This window comes from Branchiostoma floridae, chromosome 17, assembly GCF_000003815.2.
Source record: "Branchiostoma floridae strain S238N-H82 chromosome 17, Bfl_VNyyK, whole genome shotgun sequence".
Lineage (NCBI taxonomy): Eukaryota > Metazoa > Chordata > Leptocardii > Amphioxiformes > Branchiostomatidae > Branchiostoma > Branchiostoma floridae.
The window spans coordinates 3,980,732-4,003,441 of NC_049995.1; the positions used below are offsets into that span (position 1 = coordinate 3,980,732).

The window sequence follows — 22,710 nt, forward strand, 5'->3', positions numbered from 1 at the left end:
CCCACTTGCCACAGCAAGATCTGCTTGGAGATTAGTTTTTTTTACGAGACAAACCAAGATGACACCAAACACAAATCCTTTTTCAATCCTGGGAATCAATTTATCACTCAGGAAATGGTTCTTTTGTGGGTACAGAATGATTGTACAAAGTTGTAGGGGCCAACTGGCACCAATATTAAGATGATATAATAGATAAACAAACAAATAAATAATCAAACTTGTAGACGTTCCAGACAGTAAGGCCACACCAATTTAATTTCTTGGTTCACGGATTTTTTCATAAAAAATATGGAGCGAGAGGGCGAAATAAAAATAAAAATAAAAATTGTAAAATGGCTGGGGTACAGGTAACGGCTAATCCAAAACATAAAGAGAAAAAGTTTTTAGCTTGAAAAAAGTACAAAAACACTATTTTTGTACAGTAACAGCACCTGTACCCACACTTTAAAGAGCTTATAATATAAAGGCCAGTTTGCTACACCAGAAAGTTGGTGAATGGTTTCATTAATGGTGAAAATTTGCTGAGTGGTAATTTTTATTTTTATTTTTTTTTCCATAAAATAGGAGCGAGCGAATCCGTGAACCAAGAGATTAAATCGGTGTGGCCTAAGCACCATAAAAGAACTAAAACAAGCCATGATGAGTATCAGTCAGGTTATCATGCATGGCTATCTCAAAGACTGGCCCTGGGTAAATAAATACATAACAACCAAATATGTACCATGATTATAGCTATGGCTGAATGAGACTTGAATGTTAACAATTGCCATTCAACACAGTATCTAGGCAAGTATTTAAGCCAATGAAACTACATTTTTCACCAGTTTTATGTCAATAAGTTCAGATTTCTTTTGTTTGACTGATTGGAAATTTTGTCCGGCCCACAAGCAAATTTCTGACCCAGGACAGAAGGACGGGTCCTGGAGACAGCCTTGAGTTTATTAATAGACAGCCGCCACCACATACTAGTACCTGACAAGCTGGTGTGTTTCTTAAAAGAAAATGTCAACTAAAACAACTCTTAACTCACATATCTCCTATGGGAGAGGATACAAATGAGGTTGCTTTTTCTGCCAGTATGTATTGCACAGGTATGAATACAAAGAAATGCTCCAACTCCCCAAGGACTGGTAATTAGGACCTAACCACACCTCTCCGAGACCGGTTGGACAATGCTATCACCTGTTGAGTCTGTTATTACCTCTCAGAAGCCTTAGGAGATAGTAGGCCATTTACGTCACTGGGTGTGATACTGTACATTCATTTATCTTTGCTGTGGTTGTATTTTGCAGAAGGAGGGAAAATAACTTTAAAGGTTTCTGTGGCATCTTTAATTGCACAGTGGAAACAGTCATATAGTACAGTACATGATACATGTACATCAGAAACACATAATCTTTGTGTCATGAATTCATGGTGGAGATATCACAATGAAAACCATGGAAATAAAGCCACCGCTAAAATTTCAAGGTTTACAGTACTTTCCAAAACATCTATTGAGATACTGGGCCGTTTGCGTCACTTCATGTCCTGATGAGATAGCTCTTACGTCAATAACTGTGCCATTTTATCACCTTAAATTATACAGAGGTCTGGATGCAATTTCAACTCGCCGAAGTCTATAAAACTAGCGGGGAAAAAAGGACAGATACTGTATAAGCATCTTTCTCAAAGGTTAGCAAGAATGTAACCAAGAAAAATCAACCTATATGATAACATGTTCATCCAGGGGTGAGATTGAGGTGTCATTTGAGGGTCTGCATGGGGGGTCCTGACAACGTTTTACGCTGAATCGAGAAGTACATCCAACCTATCATGCTCAAATCAAAGAAGACAATTACCCAAAATTTTGTTGCCTCACAATGAATGAGCCAGCTTTTCCTACAGCTCACAGATAATCATACTGGGCTGCCTCTGCCTTATGGGGATACAGAAAATGGCTCAATTGAGGTCAGTTATAGCACATATCGCTCAACCTTGTAAGAGGATGACCGATGATAATGATGATGATAACAGCACAGATGCAGCAAGGTGTAATTTGACACCTCATCTCCATATTTCATAGGGTTTTATATAGGTTAACCGCCTGAGGGTCATCTTAATTACTGTTCCTGCCATTTCTAAGTAATCACCTTGCTGAAATGGTTGATAGACAGGGCATAGAAGTTGTATCTTTTGCTATATATTAGGCTTTATTTCTTTTCTGAGAAAAACATTTGTTATTATATATACTTAAAGTCTTTATGTCTGTACACATGTTGTAAATAGCGATCATATTGTAAATCACACATCGGAGGATAGAGAGCAATGATTTCACCATTGCCAGTAAGTTTTGGTTTGGATTGGTTTTAAAATTTTTCCGTCAGACGCAGCAAATTTCCGTCAATTGACGGAAAAACGGACGCTGGCTAGACCCTTGGTTCAGTCCCAGAATAAAGCAACAAGCTACCGAAAGAGGCTTAAACAGCAGGTGCAAAGATAACACCTGTCGTCCACAGAAAGCTCTCAGAAGATCCTCATTCCTTGGGGATTTACTACATGCAAAGGTCTAGCTTTGCTCATGGGATTAAGACAGGTATATATAAGATGGAAGGAAATATCACAAAGTTAATTAAATTAGTAAATTTTATCACATAATGAGTAAGTGTCATTATCTACATATCACGTTCAGGTCATTAAACTGAGGTGGGATTTTAACTATTTCCATGATTAAGAGATTTAAGAAGGATTACAGGAGGCTGAGATGGCTAATTTTTATCACAATAAACCTGCCTCCCCCTATTATGTGGAAATGGAACAGCCCTACCAGTATCAGAAACTTTAACCATTCACAAAATGTACATGACAAATAACAAATCACTCTGAACTTCACCCAAAGACACTGCCACAAGGCAGTCATTACTTCCAGTAAGATTTCTTCGTTCTTACAAGGTCTGAAACACTTTGAAGCTTGCCGTAACTTCTTAAGACAATTGCTTTGACTTCTCAAAGGAAAATCTGTGCCAGAAGGAAGAAATAACAAGACAGGAAACATTCTTTATCAAAGCTTTACCAGAAAGCTCCCCAGTAGTGGAGTATTTGGGATAAGACTCTGCCTTGGAGGAAGGAGACTTTATCATATGTCTTTCAAGACGCTGCAGATGAACATCAACAGATTCTAAGTAACTAACGACTTAAAACTTGATAGCAGAAAGTTTTGAATGCATTCTATTCTGATGCCAAGAGGATACAAGGATGGTATATGGGTAAGATACATATTTGTAATAGGGTAGCCAAATATTGCTTTATAAGTGAAATGTTGGAAGGTGAATGTTTTGACATACTATGACTTTAATAATCCAGATAAAGCCCTTTGTTCTTTTGTGGTGATGGAAAGTTCACAAACGCCTTAAAAAACACTGCTACAGTATATTCAGCAAATATGTCAAACATGGATCAATTCTGAACATGACGACAAATCTATACTACTTCATTCCCGATCCTGGAAGAAGCTTGACTCTCCAACAAGTAAAATATTGACAGAAACTGCAATATCCTTGATGCAATCTGCACAAGTACAATCCAAGCTGTATACACAGGGAATACAAAATAATCATGGTTTTCAAGGCCAGTATATGCTTAAAAAAAGTCCCAATAATGCATGGCCTAAAACTACATGTGTAAAGCAATTGCAAGGAACCGACTTCCCTCACAATGTTGATCTTCAAGTCCAATCATAATCGAGAGCCAATAATCTACATGTAAATACAGGCCAACAGGGCTATTGTAGGCTGACATTTACTCTTTTCCAAAGTTCATTTCAGAAAGAAATATGTATACTACCTTTTTGCCGATGTTTTTGGTACCAGAAAAGACAGAGGTGCACAGCCGACTGCTCTGCTTACTAAGGGACATGGACAGAAAGAAATATGTATCGTACCTTTTCTCTAAACTTTAGTCAAAACTGATTGAACCAACAGGGCTATCGTAGACTGATGTTTACTCTTTCTTTCCCAAATTTATTTTAGAAAGAAACATGTATCCTACCTTTTCGCTGATGTCTGGAGTAACGTTACCAGAAAAGACAGAGGTGCACAGCCGACCGCTCTGTTTACTAAGGGACATGGACAGATGGGGCGAGAGGAAACACCACGGAACCCTGTTAAGTTCTTGTTTAAGAGCCTGAGAACCCTAATTTTCCACGGAGTTGCAAATGTTCCATTCAAAGGGGACAAGCGGGGGTCGGGCGGGACAAAACGGGACACACAGCGGGGGGAGTTACGGTCGCTGGCTGTTCATTGGATCGTTACGGAGGCAGCGCGGATGAAAAAAACGTCCGTTTGACCCCGTGTAAGGCGGCCTGCTGTACAGATGGCAACTCCTTTCTTTCCGAGCTTCGGTTTCCCTGGCTTGTTATAAAGGGAAGAAAGAGGAAGAAATGGAGAAAATGAAGGATGGGAGTCCGGAACGTGGAGAGTGTCCGCTGGCTTTATTGACGATGCATAAAAATTGGGATTTGATACCAAGTAGGAAATCTGAGGTCATTCGTGAAATTTGCTGTGACAAAAGTATATCAGTTTTCCCCTTGTGTGAGTGGAAGAAAGTGATAAATAAATGAAAGAATAAATGTTTATTAATAAATGATTCTACTTTTCATATAAACTATGGGATAAAAAATATGAATAGTATAGTAATAAGAAATGTAGTTCTAGGGAATACACAGTGATAATACAGAACTAAAACTAAGAATGTTTAGTAAATGTAAAATACCAAATCCTGGTGCAAAGCTAGTTCAAAATCTAACAAAATGTTAAGATTCATAAGTTAAAAGTGTACATCTATTCAATTCAGATACAATATTACCTTAAAGTATATACTACAAAAAACGTGTTGGTTTTAAAGTAAAAAAAAAAGAGAGGAAAAAAAATATGTGACAGCAACTTTCAAAATCCATTAAATGTTTTGAATTTTTACTTCTCATTTACATGCACCAAGATTATAACATTATGTATTGATCAGCTTCTTTCAATTGGAAGTATTCATGTTTGTGATGAAAACCAGAGTGACAATGAAATAAGTAGATAATACATACAATCAGCGTTCCCGCCAGGCATACGTCTTTACGTCTTTGGACGCATTTTTTTCTGGAAAGACGCACTCGGCTCAGCTGAATGCGTCCATAAAAAATATAAATTAAAGAAAGACTGACCTGTACCACCAGTGTACAAAATGTATCTGGAATCTTTTTAAAAATCTGTCTTTATACGAAGGAATCCTACCTTTACAATTTATACTTCAAATTCTTCACTTTCCGGTCATCCTTGTAGTCTGGGCTTGGGGCCGAGCGCGGCACGTTTTACAACTAGCGGACCCATGTGCGACACACCCAGCCACGCGCCAGTCTGAGCTGTCCGTTGCGCAATGTAATTTTTTGTAGTCCGTGAAATACGTCTGACAGTCAGCATTCTTTAACACTCGAAGAAATCTTATGCAGATTTTATATTCTGATATTAACATGATACTTACTTGTCCTCAGTTTCACGTATTTGTTAAAGATTTGTGGGTAATACTAGTATTGAACAAGCAAACTGCTCTGCGCGAGTGCTGCACATCTCAACAAAAGTTCTCACACTGTGGGCAGTTGATTGGCAGTCGGTATCTTTGACAACAGGCCGCTAGCGCCAAGCAGTCTAGATTGGCCACCAGGTCCAAATCCAATCATCTTAATAACCAATCAGCGTTTGATAAATGTAATGTTGCACTCTGTTATTGGTCACCGGAAAAAAAACAAAAGTTACCGAGTATTAGCGCACGTGACGTTGGTAGCCGCCCGTGTCGTCTGGCAACTAGAGTTTCTTCCCTAGCTGCTAACAAAAAACGGTGCGCGGTAAATAAGTGAAGAATCCAAAACTATACACTTTATTTCTTATTTACAAAATTTCTTTTATTTCAAAAAGACAAAATTTGCGGCAGAAAAGGGGCCGCAATATTGTTGTCAAGCGTCGATCGAGTCGGCTGTGCACTCCGTGGCACATGGCGCGGCACGCCCCCCTCCCCAGACGGACCGTCGATCGCAGCGCCGTCTTTCTGGCTACTGCTTCAAGGTTACACCGGCAATGATCACTGCCAAAGAGGCAGCAGATCGTCCTCCTCGAGTAATGTATAACGTTCTTGATCTATTTAAAAAGAAATCCAGCCAAAGATTTCACGCCGAAAACGGGGTTACCTGAGGTCGCAGGAACAAACGCACGCTCGTGGAAAATGACGGCAAGGCCTTGTAAAACCCCACCGATTCAAAAAAATTGACTAAAATCATCGGGCAAAATAGAAAAAAGACACAAAGTGTGATGGCGCCATTATTTTATCGTCTCGGAAAAATTTTTGATGCGGGAGGGCGCAACATCGATCGCACGAGGTAACGTTAGACATTTTTTTTCAATGACGGAAAAAAATTGGCAGAATTTTTTTCACGGGCTGACGGACAGGCTAGGCCACTAGAGCCCTGTTTCGAAGCATCAAAAATCCAAAATTTTCATATAGATATGTCTGGACAAATAATACCCGGGCCAGATCACGGAAGGCTGATTCCCTGTGCTTACAGTTTTTTTTAATATAACGTATTTTGATGAAGAGGGTGGTCGTCGATAACTGAAAATGGGAGTAAAAGAGGCAACCGACATCCAATCTCAAGTGCATGATTATCCTCTCAAATTGCAGGAAATTGTGTTCTAGAGGGTTTGAAAATCCAAATTTTCCCGGGGGAGCATGCCCCCGGACACCCCTAGAATGCGAGCGCCTGCGGCGCTCGTCTCGCGCCTCCGGCGCTCATTACGCCCCTCCCAAATATTTGGACGCATACTTTCAAAAACCTGGCGGGAACGCTGCATACAATCAACATTAATCTAATCCTGTGGTAAATTTGGTATCAAAGAATAATTCGGTCACAAAAATGACTCCATCTACTGAGCACACATTCCCTGTAACCCTGCACTAACACCACCTAATAACCCCACTTATAACCCGAGATTCAGAGCTTAAACAACTCTCTCTTCAAACAGCCTCATTCAGACCCTACCAGCTGCAAAAAACGCTCCATTCACGGAGGGCGGCCGCTGCATTTCGTGTAATCAGATTATCTACGGGCAAAAATGGCGCACGGCAGGGTGGCTGGAGTGATGGACATTACTGCTGATGTCCAGTGGCGGGGCAGAAAAATTGTGATGGACCCATGACTGCACTGACCACCACTACTGCGAACTTTCGACACAACTGGCATATTTTACTTCTCTCAAACCCTTGTGAAATGAGAAAAAGTCCACACTTTTTGGTGAAGATATCATTTAGTGATAGAATACATGTCGTCTTGCCATGGAAACTGTATTTGATTAAGGCCTTATAAATTTACTAAAAACACTAAAATAAAACATTGCCAAAAAATCTAAGTGCCAATCTGAAATAAGCTTTCAACCATTTCACATCGAATTTGTATTGGTTGGTTTAGGCAAAGTGGAGAACGTGGAAAAGTTAAAGCAAAAGAGATTTTTTGCATACTTCAAGGAAGAAGAAATTGTTCAAAAGAAACTACTTTATAAACAGGACACAACATGACTTAACATATTTCACAAAATAAATGTTCACATGGAGCAAGTCTGGCAAGAAAGGCCATAATAACAGGGTTGGAACAGCCGAGTGAAAGGCGCTAATATTCCTAAATGAGTGGTTTTGAGGTTACTTTGTTGCGGGAAATGTTTTCTCTGCGTGGGGCAGGTGGGTGTCTCGTACGTACCCTGTAATTTAAAAAATGGACTCAACTTTTTTTCAAGACTTAATAACTGGCCTGGTAGTGAATAGTGGAACTTCAACTTTCATCTCTTGAAATGGTCTAAGTACTCAAAAAGGAACAAGCTTTCTAAATGCCATTTTTGTTGTAAATGATGCAGCCATACAATGAAGGGAAATGTTGAGAAATGGACTTTTAGTTGAAGGAAATGAATGATGGTCTTTTAAACGGTTAGAAACCAGCTGCTGCTATAGTATTAATGACAATGAAATAATGGCCCTGCCCCACCCAGAAGTAAAACTCCCCAAATACAACACTGTAACTGCTGAACTATAATAAATGTTTTTGTTTTTTTCAGCTTTAAGAAAATGTATCTTTTTGGTGAGCTTCTATTTTGCAATCACTTAAAAAAAGCTAAAAAGTTAATAGTTGGAAAACACTTGCAATGAAAAAATTAGAAGACTGCAAGAACATTTTAGCTTATGACTTTTTTTTCTTCAATCCTATATAATAAAGTTCTGTATTTAAGAAATAAGGTACACGGGATCACTGATACAGCAGCCAAAATTGGATCTACAAAGCCATGGATTAAATAATTGGAAAATGATGCAAGAAAGGTGCAATTTAAGTAGGATTTAAAAACAACAAAACAAAAAGAAAGCAACAAAAATTGTTCTTAATATAATACCCATCAAATTTGTTGTGGAATCTGAATGTTTTGCTCTCTCATTGGTCACAGCCTCCGGAGGATAGGGAGTGCTGTAGTCCGCCTCATTATATCAACACGAGCATGCACAAAGATGAAATTGGATTAATGGTGTTAACATGGTTCATTCTTCCTGTGCAGTTGGATTTGTAACGGGCGTGCGCTGAGTTAACGGGATTGGGCTAGTGTCAGCTGCCCAGACTCCCAACTACAGAAAACAACTTTAACAGTACAACCACATCTAAAAAAAAACAATTACTTCTTAAAATGTATTCAACTGTTCTGCTGTCAAGACTTAAATATAGAAAAAAAAGGAATCTGGTTGGTCAATAGGTATGAGTAATTTATCAAAATACGCCATCCGATTGGTCAATTAGAATGAGTGTATTATTAGGGGAATCAAAGGTAATGACATTTTTCTACCTTTTCCAACCTGAAAGACAAATGTATGTCTGAGCAGCAAGTCACAGGAACTACCGGTACTTACAAACAAACTACCAACAATTTTTCTGCGCAAAGTTCTATCCTTTTTCAGCCATACACCATTAAGGTGTGGAAGTGCTGGATTTGTACTAATCGCCCCCCCACCTCTGGTTATCCTTCGTAGCGGAAAAATCGAAGGTAATGACATTTTTCTACCTTTTCCAACCTGAAAGACACATTTCATTCTGAGCAGCAAGTTACAACAACGACTACTACTGACAAGCAAAACATCACTGTTTTTTCTGCACAAAGTTATATCCTTTTTCAGCCATACCATTAAAGTGTGGAAGCGCAGGATTTGTTCTAATCGACGACCACCTTTGGTAATCCTTCGTAGCGGGGAATCGAAGGTAATGACGTTTTTCTACCTTTTCGATGGAAGCGCCGATCAATTAGGTGTATTAAGGTGCATTAAGGTCCTGGTTCTATCAACCCCCGGGGGCCATTAGGAGCTTAAATGACAGGTAAGGTTTCAAACCACCTGTGGCTCACAGGGCAAGAACAACTCAGTTTGTAGTGGTATCGGTAGATACATGTACAGGACTGCAACACTGGGTGCATATGGACACCTAATTCTTGACAGTTGGTGCACAAATACACTTGGATATTTTTAGGTACCACTAAGACTAATTAAGGTACCATTAAGATACATTAAGGTACCATTGTAATATATTGAATATATATATATAAAGGACACACACAGCACAGTCTTTACAATTCAGGTCTACAGTAAACAGTAAGCCTTTGTTAGTTGCATGTTTAAAAACTTGAAGTAAGGTAAGACATTTGAGTTCGTGCATTTCATATTGTACAACCAACATATTTTCTTTGCACCTAAACATTTCAGGTTAAGATTCTCAAAAACAATTTTCCATCCTTGGGATCGAACTTTACATGTCTACCTTAGGAAAGGTGACCATTCTTTATAATATTTGAACTCATTCTAAACATTAAAATATTTATGACAGGAATATTTCATCTTCTTAAATCTTTCGTTTAAATTTCTCACACTGCAAGGGTAAAGAACTCTAAGAAGATAATACACACATAATTGGTTTTGAAAGGCCTTGAAGCTGAAGCTGAAGAAAACTTAAATCTGGCAGGAGGTACGTAAATGTCATATTACTTAAATGCTTTAATGTGATCTCTTTGGAGAAAGTGGTGGGGGACCTTTCTGTGAATTCGCTAATGCCAAAAGTATCAGGTAAATATGTTTTTGCTACACCAGGGATAATACTGTTTGGAAACAAACCCACGATGAAATGTTGAGGCCTCAAGGGGTAGAGCAAAAATAGAATGAGCCAAATGTCACTAAAATCAAAATGCTGATCATGTTAAAAAGAAAACTGTCCCTCCAGAAGGCTACAATCTTTTAACACAAAATACCATAGAAATTTCTGTTCAATACCAAACTGTTACTAGTAGCAGAAGTTGAGACATTTATTTATCTATTTATTGATTGATACTTTTCTTTCTTTTCTTTGTTATCATAATTAATTCTAAAAAGAATAAGCCCAACAATTTTCAAGCGAAAGTAGAAACGAAACTGACAGACTGTGTACAAATTAAGGATCACCTCAAACAGAAAGGTAGGTATTGTTCTGACAGAACATTATGCATTGAGGTCAATTAGGTGATAAAGAAACTTTAACACAATTACCACGAATCTCAGTTATTGGATAATACAATTGCCAATGAGAACTGTTCTACCAGTGTCAGAGATGGAAACATGAGACAGGTACAGGTACCACACCTGTTGGAGAAACACCTGTGGATTAGGGGCAAGATCAAAGGATCAAATTATTTTCTCTGGTGACTGGAGAAACATCCCAAACATCTGACTGGGTCAAATTTGACTCCCAACCACACCTAACTTACTCCTAATCAGGCCCCAACTGTTTCAAAACCCATTCAAACTCTCCATTCCACTCCTGAACATATTGAAATATTTACCACACCTGTTGAAAGAACACCTGTGGATTAGGAATAAGATCAAAGGATCACTGAAGCATCAGGAATATTTTCTCTGGTGACTACAGAAACATCTAAAACATCTGACTGTCAATCAATGCGGACTTACTCCCAACCATTCCCCAACTGTTTCACAACCCATTCAAGACCTTCATTCCACTCCAGAACATTTTGAACTATTTACCACACCTGTTGAAAGAACACCTGTGGATTAGGGAAAAGATCAAAGAATCACTGAAGCATCAGGAATATTTTCTTTGAAGACTAGAAAACATCCCAAACATCTTACTGGTCAAATTCGACTCCTAACCATTGCTAACTTACTCCCAACCATTCCCCAAATGTTTCACAACCCATTCCAGACCTCCTTTCTAAAACAATTGGCTGGTGCAGGCAACCAATAGTAGCATGAGTACCATTCTTCGTAGTGACTGCTGGGTCAATACTTTAGCTGGCTAACCGTGCACTAGCGAACGTATAAGCCAAAAGTCACTACAGAGGATGGTACTCAGACTAGACCAATAGCCAACCTCACAGACCAACTGCTAACCACAACAGACCTTGCTACCAACCTTCCTTCAACCAAAGTCTAGCCGGGGACGGTTTGAAGTGGTCAGCAGGTCGTCTTTTGGAGTGGTCATCGTCAGCTATGTGTGACAGGGACTTTGGGCATGATTGAAAATCTACATCAACTTGTTAACAAGAGTAGGGTTAAGCCCCAACGTGCTTGGCTATGAAACGTGAGCATTCGCGGTACCACATTGCATTATCATTATCAGCCATTGAAAAAGCACTACACTTCGCCCTTTTGAAAGCCAACTCGCTTTATCTTTATCACTAGTGATAGGATTCATACAAGGTGTGACAGGGTCCTTGAATAATATGCTTGGCTACAATACACCAGTGGTAGAGAAACTGCATTTCACTATCAGCAATCGAAAAAGCACTACACTTCGCCTCATAGAAAGCCAACTTGCTTTATCTTTCAGTATACCTTTATCACTAGTGATAAGATTCATACAAGGTGTGACAGGGCCCTTAAAACACTTTAGTGATACCTGAAGATGCACTATCACTCAGTTTCAGCCATTGAAAAAAGCACTACACTTCGCCTCATTGAGAGCCAACTTGCTTTATCTTCACTTTACCTTTATCACTAGAGATAGGATTTGTACAAGGTGTGACAGGGTCCTTGAATAATATGCTTGGCTACAATACACCAGTGGTAGAGAAACTGCATTTCACTATCAGCAATCGAAAAAGCACTACACTTCGCCTCATAGAAAGCCAACTTGCTTTATCTTTCAGTATACCTTTATCACTAGTGATAAGATTCATACAAGGTGTGACAGGGCACTTGAAACACTTTAGTGTTACCTGAAGATGCACTATCACTCAGTATCAGCCATTGAAAAAAGCACTACACTTCGCCTCATTGAGATCCAACTTGCTTTATCTTTCACTATACCTTTATCACTTGTGATAAGATTCATACAAGGTGTGACCAGCTCTTAAAACCACACCTTCATGTCACTAGAAGAAGCTTCTCTCCACAGGTGTAAGCAGATAGAGAGGAAAGATAAGAACAGTGAAACCGCAAATCTTCACATCTCCCTGGTAGGTACAGCACGCCTGGGGTGGGGGCAACGACCCTTGTCGAAAGTCAAACCTTTCTGAGTCTAACCTAATCCTTCACTAAATCCACACCTGACTGGTCTTTTAGTTTGCTGTGCAGTGTTTTTTCTACCTTTTCGTTGGTCAGTTGGCACCTGTATGTGTAAAGCCCAGTTGATAGGCTTCCCAAGCATTTAATTTTGTTATCGCCAGAAGGTCACACGATTTTGATATCGGCATAGGGCCACAATTTTTTTTGCCTAAAAATCTGCCTTAGCATACAAAGTATTTGTGGTGTTCAACCATAATGTGTTATACATCTAAATTAACGTTTTCTGAAGCTCTCCTTCTGATACAGTACCTTACGTTTTTGGTGAGAAAGACTGAGATTTTATCACGTCCTGTTTAGCATTGACTGAAATGAAAAACCAAGATGACTAAAAATTTAAGTTTTCAAGCAACATCTAGCCAGCATCTGACCTTCCGTCCTTTGACACTGGAACGGACAAAAATTTTGCCCATTCCGTCCTCTGTGATGGACAAAAATCAGCATGTAAAGATATCAATTAAACCGTGTTGGGTCCAAGAGCAAAATTTACCACTCAAAATAGAAGAAATTGCATTTCAGAGGGTCTAGATTTCCAGGGGAGCATACCCTCGAGTCCTCGACCCTTCTAGGACTGTTGCACCTTCGACAGGATTTCCAATCAAAATCCTGGGGACGGAAAAAAATTCAGGCTGTCAAGGTGTCTAACTCCAACAATGGGAGGCTCCACTGAACCTGAAGGGCCTGCTCCCCCATCAGACAAAACAATACATGCCGTTCCACAACTCGGCTTTCATGTCTAAAGTGGACACTCTCTGCTGTGCAAATAGTACGGGTAGTATTGCTCTGTTGTAGGTATAACACAGACACTGCGAAAAGGAGTCGCAAAACAGAGTCAAAGTCAAAGTCCATTTCCAAGGAAGGTATTCCTGATCTTTAAAATGTAAGATTTAACCATTCCCTGCTAAGGGAGCACCTTTTGGCTGCCAAATTTGGCAGTAGGGTTAGGGTTAAACTACATGTAAGACTGCAAAAAAAGAGTCACAAATAGAGTCAAACTCAAAATCCATTTCCATTTCCAAGGAAGGTATTCCTGACCTTTAGCATAAATGTAAAGATTTAACCATTCTTTGCTTAGGTGGTGCCTTTTGGCTTCGGGAGTTGGCGGTAGGGTTAGGGTTAAACTACATGTAAGAAACTGCACACAAAAAAAGAGTCACAGAACAAGAGTTGAACTCAAACTCCATTTCCAATGAAGGTATTCCCAATTCGTAACCCAAATGTAAAAATGTAACCTTCCCAGGAGGTTACCAAGGGAAACTTTTAAATGCAGGAGTTTGGCAGCCAGTTTAAGGTTAAATTTTAACAATGTGGAAAAGAGTCAAAGAACAGACTCAAAATTAATTGTCAGGAAAACACTACCAGTTCAAGATCCGTAGAATATCTGAAAAATTTAACCTTCCTCTACTAAGGGATACCCTTTTGATCTACAGGAGTAAGTCAGCATGTATAATGTTAAGGCAGGTGTGTTATCATAACCTAATTCCAACACCTTGGGAAAAAAACAGGAGCTCTTCACTGTGCAAACCCTTTTTTTCAAGTGTCTCCTCTTGCTATGTGCCCCTCCCCCCTCCTGTCAGCAAGGGTTTCACATCTCTCTACCCTCCTGTGATCTTCAGGAACAGTAATGTTGACACTAAACACTCGAGCATACACATAACAGATAAATACCTGAACAGCACTGAACAAGTCTGGGAATGTTCTGTTCAAGAGTAGGTCTTCTGACATTTTGGGGGTACTCAAATTATGCATTTATTTTTCAGGAAATTGTACTTTTGTACAATAATTGACTGAACAATTGGCTGACATTCAAGTACGGACATTCACAATATTGTAAATCAATTTCCATTCTGCACTGGTCTCATTTGTAGTAAGAGTAAAAAAAGGAGGTTTTGTGATGTTTTTATTGTCTGGGATATCTACAGAGTCTTTGATTTTTTTTCCTGTAAAAACTGAGTTTCTGATGTCTGAAATTGATATTTACAATATTACACTTTGTTTGTAAAAAGGCTTTACAGAGAAAATGTACAAGAGCTGTGTTTGTCAGTTGGTCCTGTTACCAAAGCTTTAGGAATGTTTGTAAAAAAAACACTATAGTCAGATTTCTTTTAGTTTCATGGGAATCTTTGGAATGGGAAATTCCCTCTGGAAAAATTCTGTCATTATCAGATTTCAAAAGTTGTGAAAATCTATCATTGGCCAAACTTTATTTCCCTCACTACAATAAAAGAAAAGACTGGGAATGAGTTGGTGAAGAACTGCATACAAGACATAAAAAAATGTTTTTAAAAGATGTGATGTTTAAATTTAAAACTGTAATGGCTGAGCTTACATAGCACAGTTTGTCTGCTTAGTCTGCTATAATTTTTGAAACCTCTATTCAAAATAAACAATTTGATGTTTTACAGTAGCTACCTACCTAGTCCTTTGACCTCTTGATCGTTGGGGGAACAAGGTAGACATGAAGATGGAGAGTTGTAACTTATCCTAACCAAATATGCTATACAGCATGCTAGTCTATTTGTAAAGTATATCTGCTCAGATCTAGAGACATCAGTTTGAATGGAAGCGAAAGTCACACCACACCAACAGACATTTATACAGGCTTTCAACACAGGTTTTCATCAATTTAGGAAGTCTACAGTAACCAACGTTGAAAAGAAATGTAACCTCAAGACACTTAAAGACAAGAACGCACGACAAAGAAACACTGACAGCTTCCTTGTAAGAAATGCATTTGAGGGAAACCCACAACCACAATAGTGGTCTCAGCCCTGTGACTCTGATATGGCTTCCCTACACATAACACACAGACCGTGACAACAACAATATCCACCATGTAAAATGGAAACAAACTCTTTAACATTCCTCTCACAACTTCAAACCACAAAACAATAATGATACACACTTTTCCTTGTGTATAGCAATTGCCAATACCATATACAACAGTTAGCAACACTTTTAGTACAACATATTGACCATGTACTTCAGTAACCAGTGTTCGCTGTATTCTATGTCAATACGTTATTCCACATAGCAGGTTTGCAAAGACATAACCGCAAGCTTCCCCAAACAAGCAATACACCTGTCCTACAACGGTGACACCTACCTTGCTGTAACTGCTCAGGTGTTAAATCCAAGACGTCTTGGAGCAAAACGTCTTGACGTAGAAGGAACGGCGTGTGTAGCAAGGATCCCGGGAAGGAACGTGTGCCGGCACTGCAAGCTGTTCAGCTGGTTTTCACACACTACAATGATCACCACCTTAGGGGACACAAAAGATGCCTCATTAATATTCATGAGCTGACACCCCTCAGCCAATTGTCTATCAGTCAGGCTTGAAGTCATGAATATGCATAAGGAGGAAGGTGAGTGCCTTGGGGGCAAATTGTGCATGAAATTTATGCTAATGATGGTAATAAGATAAGGTATTGAAAAGAGGGCACAACTCAATGGGAAGCCTTTTTCATAAATATGTGAAGTTTCGGATGCCAAAAATAGTTCTCAGCTGATGATGTGGACAGGTATTTGGAATCTGTTCTATCAAATCCTACAAATCAAATGCTACGCTAAAACTTACACAAGTACAACACTAGGATCCGAACTGATAGTCTCAGACAGCTAGTTTTCAAAAGACCTGATAACAATCAATTCACCACACTTTCCTCTCTCCAAAGAAAGGTAAAAATATAAAATTCAAATATTCTGCAAAAGACAGTTGGCAAAACTGGGCACAACAGAGAAAAGCACTATCTTTCTGGGCTAACTAACTTTATTCCACTTTGACTACTCACTAAACGTCTTTTTCAATACAAAACATGCCCACAACGTTTGGAGAAAATTAGAGTAGGAGTATTTGAATCACTTTGTACCATTTTTCAACCAAGCTGACATAAATGTTTCCAATGCCTTGTACACAGTCAACAAGTGTGTCCTCCCCTCAGAGATGTCCTCTTTGTTGTCCCAACCATACCACCTGTATGAACATCTTTCATGACCCCCTAGGTGCACACCCCTGTGGAGTGATGACTGGACCTGAGGCCTGCTGTCACAAGGCTATTGTTAGGGATGGTCCACTATTGTCCAGGATGGTTCCACAGCTGTGAGGTCCAGTCAAGAGTGACAGGGACCTGAATATGTCCAGGGACTGGCCATTATTACATAGAGTAGGTGTAAAGAGACATTTTAAAACTTTTTCTACATTATTGTATTGGTTATCCCCTTGCAATAAGTCTTCGGACATGAGTTTGGAAATAAAGATGTATACAATTTTTACATTATAATATACTGAAGTAGAAAACAAACAACAGAAATATTTCGCATATGATAAAATAAAGAGATACTGGTGGTTATTCTTAAATCTTATGCTTACAAGTCTACTCTCATTTAGTCCTTCTCTGCACTAGACAGAGATGGCTAAGTGACCATTGAACTTGCAATACCAAACTTATTTGTGTACCCTTTAAGTTGTGATTAGACAATGTCAGAACACAGTAAAAGAAGTGTTCTTCAATTGGTTATATACTCATAACTTCTTGTGGGGTGTTACAGACAAGACAACAGTGAGAAAATTCACTCAGAGACCCTTTAACAGGAAATAATGAACATTCCCTTACTTTCAGCCAGCTGACAATACATGGCTATTGTCTGCTCTTTATATCATAATGATAGAGGGTGCCCTGACACCCCCTGTCAGGTAGTATTGTCTGTACCCCCTAACATCTGCTGAGGTGCTCACAGGAGGACACACACGCTGGTACACCACAGGCCTGGGGTGGAAATAATTGTATTATCTGCTCAAGAGATGGGGATTCATAGCCTGGAAACAAGATCCCAGCCCGATCTCAAAAATATCTATCATGTGTGGCCCCACAGATAGAAAAAGATTGGGCTGGGGTCACAGACGTGTTAAAGCTTCTTTTTTTTTAATACCAATCTTTTTTTTTTCACTTTCTGTTTTTCACCAATACAGTGTATCACATCCTGAGATTAATTGGATGAATGGATTGCAATTTTCGTCAATCTCAACAACAAGAAGCAAATTTAACTTTTTGTCCTGTGACAGAGGAACAGGCCCTTTCAGTGTTAAAACTGCCCAAGAAGACCACTCAGGGGACCTACTAGTATGTAAACAGGCGGTCTCTACATATAGGAGATAAGGGGAAAAATGTCTAGGGAACCAGAAAAAATGGTCATTGCCCAGGTGGTCCTTATGTAGAGGTGGTCACTTGTACAGGTTTGTCATCCCCATATGAAGTAATCTTCTAGCTAGCATTCGCACAATAATGCAACTTCACTACAGCTCATATTTTCAGGCATTTCAATGATGAGAAGTCGTTCTTGTACCATTGTCACAAAAGTCTGAGAAGGAAAGATGATGCTAGCTGTGCTGTGCTACTTGCAATGACCGCTTGACTTTGACAAATGACCCTTGAGTGACCTACATCTCCACTGGTTTCCCTGATATTTGCTCACCTTTTCAGCCCTTTCCTCTTTGAAGTTCTGTTCTTCTTTCCTGTTTTGGACACTTTGATCGTTTACCATAGAATTCATTAATTCCTTTTTGTTAAACGAAGTAAATGAGGTCTTTTTGTGCCATGGTTTATTTGTGTTCTCTGTTTGTTCTTTGGTGGTCTCAGGCTGAAAGAAGGTCCATTTTGATGGAAAGGTCTTTTGAAGGGCAGAAAAATGGCGGGAGGCCTTTGCTTTGCATGAGAATGTTCCGGTCACATTTCTGTGCCCTGGGAATGTTTTAATGAAGTCAGGCCCACCTCATAAATTCTACTGGACCTGTAAATATTTTGTTCTCAGCTTTGTCAGCTCTTTTCAAATACTACTACTAGCACATTCTTTTTTGAGAAGTCACAAATTACTATATGCCCACGGACAACTTTCGCATTCTATAACATTACAAGCAAAACCAGTGTTAAACCTTAAACCTGAAAATAAAAATTAATCTAACAGATCTTGGTGGATGCCAATGTGCAGATATTGGCACATTGATGCACCCAATCCAGTGTGTTTTGGGCACACATTTAGATGCTAGATGGGCGTCACTCACCATGAGGTAAAGTCGTGTTAGTGCCTTACCCAAGGACACAATATCAGGGCATGGTGGGTATTGAACTTGGGATATGTTGATCCAAGGAGCTTTTATCAGGAGGAGAGAGCAAGAATTTTTTTCCATTCAGCTATGTTCGTAGCGGGCGACAAAATTTGATTAACACCCACGTGTCAAAAACCCGCATCTACATACATTTCACCCACGCAAGCTTTTGTTTTCCCTTTGTTTTGTGGTCATTCATGGTGGGGCGGCCTGGGGATACAAACATTGTGTGTAGCGATCTGATTTTTGCGATTTTGTCGACGATGTTGAACAGAAGAGTAACTTCGGAATACATACAGCGGCGGCAATATTCTCTCTGACTGAGGGTGAAATTTCAAAGCCATACGGCGACCGGACAGCGCCGCCGCTCGGGTACGGGCTAAGCCTAAAGGCAAAATTGTCTGAGGCAAAGTCTACGAAAAAAACTGGTAATATTCCTACAATTAATGATGACTGTGAAAAACCTGACTCAATGATCACAGGAACCAAGTTTTTTTTAAGTATGCAACAGATATATTTCATAAATCGATACAAATACAAAGTTCAAAATTATGCCTGGAGAACTCAAGACATTATATACGAAAACCCGATCGTAACGAAAACCATGAAAACTATGCTCTCCCGCCTTACCTTCACCTTATTCCAGGCCCGATGTATCCTCTAAAAACACGGGTGGTTCGACAAAAATGAGCAAGGTTCGACCAACAGTGAACACGCCATTTTACCGAGCACATCATCAACAGTTACGAAAAAATATCAGCTAAATGAAGAAAAACGTCATATTTTTTTAGTAGCCATCTGAAAATACATGTGAAAATTCATAATTCTATCGCAAGAAAACAGACCTCGATCCGCAAAAATAGGCCTAAACTGGCCCATGTTTGTTGTACGGCGAAGAGAAACATATCAAACTGTCCGCCATTGTGCGCTCTACCGCAAGATGACGTAGTCACATGCCTGCCGAGTTTTCCAAATAAGGGAATCGTCGGAAACCTGACCCACTTCGCCTCTTGCCGATCGGGCTTCGGGCTGGCTCGAGGGCTATGACGTAATGGCGTGGCTCATTAGCATAGAAACCGTGCCAACCGGCGCTACGAACATCAGATCAGACGGGCGCCGCGCAGGGCAGTAAACAAAGCCGGCGCTGCGGGATTTAACGGGCCAAACAAAGCCGCACAGCGGGCGGGTAACTTCATACTCTCTCCTCCTGATAAAAGCTCCTTGGTTGATCCAAGCCCAACCCCCTACCAATATGCCACACCAACGCCACTACAAATGTTATTACAGACTGATTGATTGAGAATTAACTAGGCAAGATTGTAGTCTAGTCTAATGAGGTCACAAAATGAAAAAAAGGAAAAGATTATTTCAAGTTCTTGAAACCCTCCCTTTCCAAGGATCAATGTTTCTGACAAAATCATACTAGTATTACTACAAAATGTCAGTACCATCAACTAATAGTGTTGGATTAGAATTACCATAAATATCTGAGACAATTCTTCATTCCAGGTTCTTATTCCTATATTAGATGACTAAGGCTGTTTAAGATTTGATTTTTGCTTTGATCAATGTTTCCATATGCTGGGGAACTGAAAATAACTTCTAGTAAACCATAGGGAGCGAAAAATGTCCCGATAATCAATATTTTTGCAACAATGATATTGAAAGAGTTGTCAGAAGTACCTTAGAAGTCGGACTGGTTGCAGACGTTGTCACTAGAATCAATAATAAACAGGAGTTTCAGCAATTATTCAATAAACCCAATTTTCTTTCTATGAATGCTGACAGCATAATAAACTTTCATATGAAACAAAGCACAACAAATTGTATTTGTCTTTTCTATATAGTCATTCCCTTTCTTCCTTCTTTCTTTTTCTTTGCCTTTCCTCTTCTGTTTGTTCTTCTTTTTCATTTCTGATCTGTTCTTTATCGTCTTTCTTTCTGTCTACGTTCTTCTTAGTTCCTTGAGTTTTCCTTAATTTTCTTTGTAGCTTCTGCCAGAGTTTCCTAAACCCACATACAGAATTCCTACATACACACACCATAGGAATCTTCTGGCCAATGAACACAGAGAATCGGTATTCGGTTACCTTATTGAAATTCAAACTTTTAAAGAGCCAATGATGTACTTCTAAAATTTGTTTAGTGTCAATGGTAGGCATTTCGTATTGGAGACATACTATTAGGTAGTTTTAAGAAAGGTGAATACAAAAGAAATGTGGGTTAGGCTTATTATGACCCAATTAGCATCATAAATGCAGAAACTTTAATTTTTGGGATAAATGGTAGCGACTTCAGATGCATAGGAGAGAACTATATCCTACATTTGCTTGAAAATGTTGCCTTTCTAATTTAAACTTTTTCTAACATCATTCCACAACTATTGACATTGAGATTCCTTCTCTATTACTCATATCAACCTTTTGGGAAATGCCAGACTTTGGGGTATGTCTTAATTGAATTAAACTATTTTTGAAAACACTCAAGACACTTGCAAGTATCACAAGGTTATCTATAAGTCACAAGTGTGTAATAGATTACTTCTACTGTGTACCATGATCTTTAAGTCCTGTCTGGAGAAACACTTTTAAGACGTTCGTGACATCTTAAGAGGGATTAAGCTATCTTAAGCCAAAAAGCCGCAAAACTTCTGACGGTGACCTAAGGGTCATAAGAGGGAGACAGATGGCTTAAGATGAAGTGCTGAAGTCTTGAAGAAAGTCTGTTTTCTCTGAGGAGGGAGAAAATGTCAACACTTGTTCCAACACATGTCAGCATGTTTCAGAGTGATGGATATGGGAACATTCCTTAGAGGATTGATTATACAGTCTTGTCTCTACAAGGTACAAGGCCAAGGGAAGGAATGTCTTGTTTCATGATTAAACTTGAAAGGAAGGGTTTTGTTTCTGCAGAAAAGAACCATATCCTAAACCAAGCCATTCCCTTCCAATGGACAACAACAAAAACTTAAGGATTTTCTTTGTGAAACTTGAGCTTTAAAATTTCTTTTCTTTCTTTGTTTCCTTTAAAAAGTTCCTTATTCTTCTTTCCAATTTTTTGTCTTATTTAACAGTGTCTTCTATTATTTTAATTTTTTTGCTACCTTACTTTTTTTCTCTATGTGTTAATTGCCTCCTGTTCTTGAGTTTTCTTTACCGTAATTCCTTTTTCTGACATTTGGTCTAAGACTTTTGATTCTTTCTTTTCCCCTCTGCCTAATTTCCTTTCTCTTTCTCTAACTCTTTCTCAGTTTCTTCGATCTATATGTCCTGTCTTGTTCTTTCATTCCTCTTGTACTGCCTACTTACAGTACCCTTAATACTACTTAGCAACTTTCATAGCATTTCAACTTTCAAAGATCTGTTCAAGACAGTTAAACAAATGGCAAATTTCCCTTTGCCCCGTGGAATCTCCAACAACAAACAAGTCTGATAAAACAAGGCCACCAGTCAAAACACAACCAGCACTTTTCCTCTCCAAGTCCCTGTAGTTATCAAACACTGATACTGAAGGGGTTGGTGAGGAAGCTAGGATCAGGGAAAAGTACGCTTAGGTCAGACATCCAAGATTCTTGGCTCAGGCACAAGTCTTGTACAAACAGTCATCAAGAAAAGAATGAAAATCGATTTTGCAAGATCGTCTTTCAAAGGAGACAAATGTTTTTGTGATTGACTTGTAAGATGAAGTTAGAATTATTATTCTTTTAAAATCCATAATTGATCTATCGGATTTTCATCTGGCAAAGCAGCGGGATCCCTTACCAAAACTCAATACAAGATAATCCAACAACAGACGATAAACCGAAAAGTGAGTGTGTCTGGTTAATATTAACTGAAGTTAGTTGAAATCTGGCATTCAATTTGCTGAATCTTTGATGAATTCTCCAGTGTCTCAAATGCAAGCTTGGTTTCATTTTTTTTATCAATTTTTTTGTGCGTTTAATCAAAGATAAAGACAGAAACTCT

The 22,710-nt window shown here is 39.1% G+C and overlaps 1 protein-coding gene across 4 annotated transcripts in view; it reads right to left on the reverse strand.

The window, feature by feature from the left end:
* LOC118404490 (protein REDUCED WALL ACETYLATION 2-like) overlaps window positions 1–22,710 on the reverse strand; it is a 103,103-nt gene that overhangs the window by 60,560 nt on the left and 19,833 nt on the right. For 3 of the 4 annotated variants that reach the window (XM_035803588.1, XM_035803580.1, XM_035803581.1), the window contains exon 2: window positions 15,749–15,903. The gene's annotated coding sequence lies outside the window, so the exon portion shown is untranslated. Of the gene's footprint in view, window positions 1–15,748; window positions 15,904–17,255; window positions 17,275–22,710 lie in introns of those variants that run through there. The other variant, XM_035803584.1, reaches the window with a different exon arrangement.